At 29.0% G+C, this 8,709-nt stretch overlaps 1 non-coding gene and 1 pseudogene across 1 annotated transcript; both read left to right on the top strand.

Annotated features, from left to right (window-relative positions):
* Window positions 1-718: 718 nt before the first annotated feature.
* PATB1 (Patatin-B1) lies at window positions 719-4,266 on the top strand (the record flags this gene model as incomplete). The annotated part of the gene is given in 7 exon segments (XR_012048583.1): window positions 719-855; window positions 1,230-1,411; window positions 2,137-2,293; window positions 2,429-2,553; window positions 2,628-2,915; window positions 3,476-3,618; window positions 3,736-4,266. It is a non-coding gene; the product is annotated as a Patatin-B1 (transcript).
* A 1,647-nt stretch (window positions 4,267-5,913) lies between these two features.
* Window positions 5,914-8,709, top strand: part of LOC102601719 (probable inactive patatin-3-Kuras 1) — an 8,161-nt pseudogene continuing 5,365 nt past the window's right edge.

Genomic DNA, 8,709 nt, shown 5'->3' with positions numbered 1-8,709 from the left:
TCTCTAAATTGTATTGGTACCACATAAAATGGATTATATGATAAACATATATTGTTTGAAATTGACGAAAAAGAAACTATAAATTACAATAATTAACAAAATAAATCTCTCGACTCCAACAAATCTATCAATTAATGCCACATAAATTGGGACATGGCAAATAACATATATTATTAAAAAATTAGGTTCAAAATGTACTATAAAATACAATAATTAACAACTTAATATATTAAAGAGACATATAAAAAAGGGTTAGTATTTGAAATTATGCATCTGCCACATAAATTAGAACAAACAGAGTAATAAATATTTTTTTCAAAATTATGTTAAAAAAAGGTACTACAAATCACAATAGCTAAAAATTAAAATATTTTTAAAATCATATAAAAATTTCAATAACTTTTCAAATTTCATAATATGACATAAATTAAAATTAAAATATATATATATATTGTGCCCCGTGCTGGCACGGATCATATATCTAGTAAATAATAGAAAAAGGAAAGGTAAACATCACTAACGACAGTTGCGGTGCAAACTGAGTGAGGTAATAAACATCACTAACTTTTATTGGTTATGTCAAACTCAAAGTAAAATTTCTCAACTTGTTTACGTGCCTATATATACCATGCTTGTTATATGCTCAAAGCACCAACAAAATTTAAAAACACTTTGAACATTTGCAAAATGGCAACTACTAAATCTTTTTTAATTTTATTTTTTATGATATTAGCAACTACTAGTTCAACATGTGCTAAGTTGGAAGAAATGGTGACTGTTCTTAGTATTGATGGAGGTGGAATTAAGGGAATCATTCCGGCTACCATTCTCGAATTTCTTGAAGGACAACTTCAGGTATCGTAAAAATATTTTTTAATGTATGTGCGTAAGTGTGACACTACTACTATAGTCATTCCGGGTACCATTCTTTATTTTCTTGAAGGACAACTTCAGGTATCGTAAAAACATTTTTTCATGTACTTATGTAAGTGTGACATTACAATCGTTTTTACACTTGAATTGTATTTTTTCGATGCTTATTTGTGATAATGATTAGTAATAGTACTTTTATTGTCGATAGGTCATGATAAAGCTAATTATTATTCAAATAAATTATGGTTTTCTTATGTTACAACTTATTTACTAATTATTTTTTTTAATATATAAATGTACTAACTGATTAATAAGTGAGTTATTATTTATACGACTTACTTTTCTTTTCGAGTCAGGAAGTGGACAATAATAAAGATGCAAGACTTGCAGATTACTTTGATGTAATTGGAGGAACAAGTACAGGAGGTTTATTGACTGCTATGATAACTACTCCAAATGAAAACAATCGACCCTTTGCTGCTGCCAAAGATATTGTACCTTTTTACTTCGAACATGGCCCTCATATTTTTAATTCTAGGTACATATACATATTTATATTCCTCTGTTTTAATTTATTTATCTAATTTTAACTTGATACAAAGTTTAAGAGCGTGAAAAAAGATTTTTGAGTCTTCAGATGTCAAACGTATCAATATTTAATTTTGTGGTCTTAAACATGTCTAGTTGAAAGTTGAAATCAAAGAGTCACTATAAAGTAAAAACAATTGCTTACTCTCTTTGTTCCAATTTATGTGACACTTTTTGTTTTTCGAGAGTCAAACAGTTTAAGTTTGACCTAGAATTTGCGCATGAAATCTGCAAATTTGTTGAAATGAAATTTATATACTTGTAAATTACGTAAAAAGTACTACAAGTCACAATAATTGATAATTCAGAATTTTTAAAAAATCTATAAAAAATTTACGATCAAAGATAAACTTATTTGAATCTCGAAATTCGAAAAATGTCACATAAAATGGGACAGATGGAGTACTTTGTTCTTAGATGGACTAAAAAAAATAGGTCAAACAACTCGAAAGAAAGAAGGAGAATATGTTTCGAGTAATGAATTATATTTAGGAAAAATTACATAAATACACAACTTAATATATTATATTCTCTAAAATTTCCTACCATTAAAAAAATTACAAAAATCTCTTCTCAGTTACATCTCTATCCCCTCTCAGATACATCCCTCCCATTAAGTAATGCATTATCTGTTCTTTATACTTATATTTAATTTGGTTACATTATATTATGCAGTGGTTCAATTTTTGGCCCAAGGTATGATGGAAAATATCTTCTGCAAGTTCTTCAAGAAAAACTTGGAGAAACTCGTGTGCATCAAGCTTTGACAGAAGTTGCCATCTCAAGCTTTGACATCAAAACAAATAAGCCAGTAATATTCACTAAGTCAAATGTAAGTCAAAATAATTATAGTACGAGTGAATTTCTTATTTATTTTCTAGTACGTTTGGTAAATAGATACAAAAATATATATTATCTTAAAATGTATATTTCGACTAATTTTATATTATTTTTAAAATGTATGCAGTTAGCAAAGTCTCCAGAATTGGATGCTAAGATGTATGACATATGCACTTTACTACTCATACTAGTAATGGTGATATATATGAGTTCAATCTTGTTGATGGTGGTGTTGCTACTGTTGGTGATCCGGTACTAATACAGTAATACTACTCTCGATTCAATTTTTGAGTTTTTTCGAAATATCTAATCAATACGACGTGCAGGCGTTATTATCCCTTAGCGTTGCAACGAGACTTGCACAAGAGGATCCAGCATTTGCTTCAATTAAGTCATTGGATTACAAGCAAATGTTGTTGCTCTCATTAGGCACTGGCACTAATTCAGAGTTTGATAAAACATATACAGCACAAGAGGCAGCTAAATGGGGTCCTCTACGATGGATGTTAGCTATACAGCAAATGACTAATGCAGTAAGTTCTTACATGACTGATTATTACATTTCTACTGTTTTTCAAGCTCGTCATTCACAAAACAATTACCTCAGGGTTCAAGTAAGTCCCAACTTACATAAATCTCACTAGCTAGTTTGCAATATTACCTATTTTACCAGATACATACGAATCTCACTCGCCTTTCTCCCTATATTTGTGTATCTGGTAGCAAAAATACATGTATCTAAGTAATTTTTTCTTAATATATGGTAGAAAACTCTTAATAAATGATAACATACGTAAAATTTTAAAAGTACATCTGATAGTGAAGTATGTCTTATTATGTACTTTCTTCATTATTATTATTTTATAATATGCATGTCATATATGATAGTGAAGTATGTCTAATTATGTATATTTAATTAAGTATGTCTAATTATGTATATTTAATTAAGTATGTCTAATTATGTATATTTAATTAAGTATGTCTAATTATGTATATTTAATTAAGTATGTCTAATTATGTATATTTAATTAAGTATGTCTAATTATGTATATTTAATTAAGTATGTCTAATTATGTATATTTAATTAAGTATGTCTAATTATGTATATTTAATTAAGTATGTCTAATTATGTATATTTAATTAAGTATGTCTAATTATGTATATTTAATTCCAGGAAAATGCATTAACAGGCACAACTACTGAAATGGATGATGCGTCTGAGGCTAATATGGATTTATTAGTACAAGTTGGTGAAACATTATTGAAGAAACCAGTTTCCAAAGACAGTCCTGAAACCTATGAGGAAGCTCTAAAGAGGTAAAACTATCGGTGCTTGAAATATATATTTTTTTTTTTCATATTACTATATCTCGTCAGTCAATATTATTCATATTAGTATTTTATTGCTAATTAAAATAGTTTATTTCGTTGTAGGTTTGCAAAATTGCTCTCTGATAGGAAGAAACTCCGAGCAAACAAAGCGTCTTATTAATTTAAGGTCTCGGGTTGTAGTCAGGGGCGGATCTATAGTGTGTCCAGGGGGGTCATCCGACCCCCCTCGGAAAAAAAATTACACTATATATATAAGATTAATTTTTTTGTGTACGTGTATATATTTAAAATTGAACCCCCTGAGCATATGTCAAAGGAGTAGCTCAGTGGTTTATGGGGGTCAGGATTCAGCCTATGTGAGCTTTGGGTCACGGGTTCGATTCCAGGCAACAACATTTTTTTTATTTGAACCCCCTTGATAGAATTCCTGCCTCCGCCACTGGTTGTAGTAGTAACTTTACTATGCTAAATAATAAGCGCTTGCAATATTTATGATTGCGCGCATTTAAGTATTTCAACTTCAAAATAAAAGAGGAGTTTGAGGGATAAATTTCAATAGAAATGTCTCTCTATGTAATGTGTGCTTGGATTATGTAACCTTTTGGTTGTGTTAAATAAATTATCATTATTTTATGCTATGGTATTTGAATCTTCTTTTCAAAGCAAAAAGAAAAAAAATATAATTTGAAGTGCCAAGTTAATATTATACAAATAATTATGATATGATATAAGAGATTCTTCAACTTTAGATATTCTAAATGAATGAGAAAAAAAATAGTACTACTCTGAGGCAAGTGATTTGATCCATCAGATATCAAGGTAAATTAACAATATAATGTAATTGAAATTAAATACACGAAAAGAATATTAATTTTTTATTATTTGCATAAAATGTTAAGAAGGGATATTGACACATATTAGAAGAAGTAGGCATTGATGAGCTAATTGGGGGGGAGGGGGGGAATCCGATAATGAATATGAAATGAAACTAACGAGAAGAAAGAATGAGAGAATGATGAAAATGAATAAGTGAAGATAAAAGAATAAAAAATTGACGACTAGCATTTTGATTTATTTTTTAAAAGAAGTTTTATTCAATACTTGTTAATTTCTTCATATTAATGTGAACTTATATGCAAGTGGGTACCAACAATTAATCAGACATCCTTAATATGTTTGGCTAACTTCTAAAATAAACTTATGGTGAAAAGTTTTTTTTTAAAAAGTATTTGTTGGTGAGAAATAGTTTGTTTATAACAAATAAATAAAAACGAACTTTTTAGCAACAATTATCAGTTATATTTGATCAAATTTTTTAAAAGTATTTTTCTTGAAAGTGTTTCGCAAAAAAAAAGTGTTTTTAGGAAATATTTACACTTTTTTAGCTTCTGAAAATGGCTTCTAGAACTATGTACTACAAAAAATATTTATTTTCTCTCAAAAAGTTAGCCAAACACCTCATTTAAAAAAAAAAAAAACTTGGTCAACACTTTGATCAGCTAATACGCTTAGTCGAACATCTTTTAAAAGTCAATTTTACCAACTTATATGATTAGAATTTGTTTGCATGAGATTGTGATTTATGCCTTATGGTCAAAAGTAATAAGTTAGAAATTTCATTTATAGTTTTTGACTTATTTTTTATTTGTTTGACTTAAAAGTCATAGATAAAAATTCTAACTTATGATTTTTGACAATTTTTGTCTTTTTGAGTTTAAAACAATTGTTTTAAAAAAACTTTTATATTTTATTCAAACACTATAAAAATACTCTAAAATTATTTTAGCATTTAAAATAAATCAATCCAAATTAACTCTTAGTCAAACGCCCTCTGAAATAGAAAAAACAAGAGTAAAAAAAAAGAGAAAATTAATCCATAGACAGAAAGTAATAAGGTATAACCATAAAATTGACCAAATGTGCACACATTTGTAATAATATATATGGTTACACAAAACAAAAATTTAAGTAAAAAATACTTAAGAATTAATATTGCATAGGCGTTTCAAAAATCGTATCACAATAATTTTTTGAACCTACTAGATCATCACACCATAGGATCACATTAGTTCATTTGACATGATACAATTAATTTTAGATATTTTTTTGTAAAACGTATATGTGGGTGTGGCATTACTATATATTTTTTATATTAGAATTGTATTATTTTGATTATTATCACGTGGAGATCAAAATAACAAGATGACATATCAAAACTAATAATTAAAATCTTTTATGACGATAAATCAGACAACAAATTCTATATTATAAGGATCTCGTATGTCCACAACCCGATCTATATATGAAAAAATTGTTCGAGTGAAGGTTATCTCACAATTCTTCATAAAAATTCTCTTTTAAGTCTAAATTGTGTTGTTTAAGAAACATTAATTGTTTTTCATGTTTGATCTATCGTTAGACTTTATTACATATAAAAAAAGACGTCATAGCGACGATCCTGAAAATGATTATTTTTGAGTCAGGAATTGGATGGTAAAGATGCAAGACTTGTAGATTACTTTGATGTGATTGATGGAACAAGTACAGGTGGAATATTAGCCACTATGATCACTGCTCCAAATGAAAATAATTTTCCCTTTTGTGTTGCCAAAGATATTGTATCCTTTTACTTTGAGCATGGCCCAAGGATTTTCCTACCTAGGTACATAAATTTTTTTACATACTATTTGATAATTTTAAATTTCACTAATTTAGGAACTAATACTATTTAGGTATACTCTAATTTGGAATATTACGTATTATACCAGATTTTGGTACCTCCAGATATATGTATCTCAGATACATGAGGTCAAATTTAGATGTAAAATGTTCTAGATACATTATATCCAAGTGGATTTCGCATATATCTAGGATCCGTAGCAAATCTCTCTCTCTACTCTCTAATGTATCTGGTATCCAAGATATATGTGAATCACTCCATATACATATAGATACATGTGTCTAGTGAGTATCTAGTGTGATTCACGTGTATCTGTGATACATACGAATCTCGCTCGCCTCCCTCCCTATTTTTTTAATTTGCTAGCAAAAATACATGTATATAAGTGTAAGATACGTAGAAACTCTTAAGTAGTGGTATGATACATAATATTATAAAAATATAGATAATAATAGTATATATGATAGTGAAATATGTCTAATTATGTATCATCAAAACACGTCTTTGATAATAATAGTTTACATGTTTTCAAGAGTAATAAAATGTTTTTGGTTTCAATTACAGTGCATTGCCTCCAATTTTTTGCTCCAAAATATGATGGAAAAAAATCTTCACAAAGTTTTGCAAGATAAGTTGGGAGAGACTCGTTTGCATCAAGCTTTAACAAATGTTGTCATTCCAACCTTTGACATCAAGAAAAATCAACCAATAATATTCACAAAGTCCAAGGTAAATCTTTCATATATATATTATATTAATTTATTAATCGGTTTAAAATTTATTCCAATTAAAATGAGTTGAGTTAATATGAATTAAAATGTTTTTTCTAAAAATATTTTAGCAAGATTGGGTCAATTTTTCAATAGAATGAGTCAACAAATGAACAGATCAATGACCTGTTTAAATTTGAACGAATCGAGCAAATTATATTTTAAGAGCTGATTTTAGAAATAATTATCTAATTAGACAAACTTATACACAGTTAGCCAATTCTCCTTAGTTGGATGCAAAGATGTGTGACATATGCTACAGCACGGCTGCAGCTCCAACATGTTTTCCACCACATTATTTTGTCACTAATGATGCTAAAGGAAATCAAGTTGAGTTCAATCTTATTGATGGTAGTGTTGTTGCTGCCAATCCGGTACGTAATTAGACATACTTCACTATCATATATACTATTATTACCTGTACTTTTCAAATTATTACGTATCTTATCACCAATTAAGAGTTTCATACGTATCTTACACTTAGAATATACATGTGCTTTTGCTACCAGATACACACAAAATAGGGAGAGAGGCGAGCGAGATTAGGTAGGGAGGGAGGCGAGCGAGATTAGGTAGGGAAGGAGGAGAGCGAGATTCGTATGTATCTCAAATATATGTGAATCACACTAGATACATGTATATGTATGTATCTGGAGTGATTCACATGTACTGAAATACTAGATACATGGGAGAGTGGTGAGCGAGATAGGAGAGAGGCGAGGGAGGCGTGCGAGGTTTGCTATATATGTATCTCAGATACATGTAAATCAACTTAGATACATTGTATCTAAAACAAATTACACATAAATTTGACCCCATGTATCCAAAATACATGTATCTAGAGCAAAGACGGACCCACATGGTTTGGTGGAGGTACACGTGCACCTATTAACTTCGAAAAAAATCATGTCTATATATGTATATCTATCTTTGAGAAACTGATATATTAACCGTACATCCATGAAAAACATATGAGTGTCTTTGTGTTGTTTGTACAAGCTTAGAAAATCACCCGCAAGACCAGAGTTCAAATCCAACTAGTGCCTTAAAACTAGTGAGATTAAAATATATCCTCATTAAAAACATAGTCTAGCTATTTATATTTTTGTTATATTATTAATGATACAAATATGTTCTTACCAAGAATGACTGTTATATGTTCTCACCAAGAATGAGTGTTATATATATCAGACCTTAGTTGCACTTAGCGTGGCAAGCAAGCATTCGACGCAAGCGGATCCAGCATTGTCATCAACTAAACCAATGAACTACAATGAAATTTTGCTACTCTCATTAGGCACTGGGAATGCTGCAGATTTTTATACAACAAATACGAAGCATTGACCAAAATAAGCTATTTTAAAAATCAATTCACCAAACTAATACGCTTTTTAAATTTTTTACAAAAGTAGTATAAACGTACTTCATGGTAACGTTTTAGGTTATTTTTATTTTAAAAATTCAACAGACAAAAACTGACGAAGCTGACGACGTTAAATGAATAAACGTTACTGTGAGTAACGTTTTAGGTGTAAAACGTTACTCACAATAACGTTTATTGAGAATCCAATCAATAGCTTTAAAATTATTTTTTCTAATTTATTAATATTATTTAAAAAAATCTCT

Source organism: Solanum tuberosum, unplaced genomic scaffold, assembly GCF_000226075.1.
Source record: "Solanum tuberosum cultivar DM 1-3 516 R44 unplaced genomic scaffold, SolTub_3.0 scf00779, whole genome shotgun sequence".
Lineage (NCBI taxonomy): Eukaryota > Viridiplantae > Streptophyta > Magnoliopsida > Solanales > Solanaceae > Solanum > Solanum tuberosum.
This window is presented reverse-complemented; position numbering and strand designations above follow the sequence as displayed.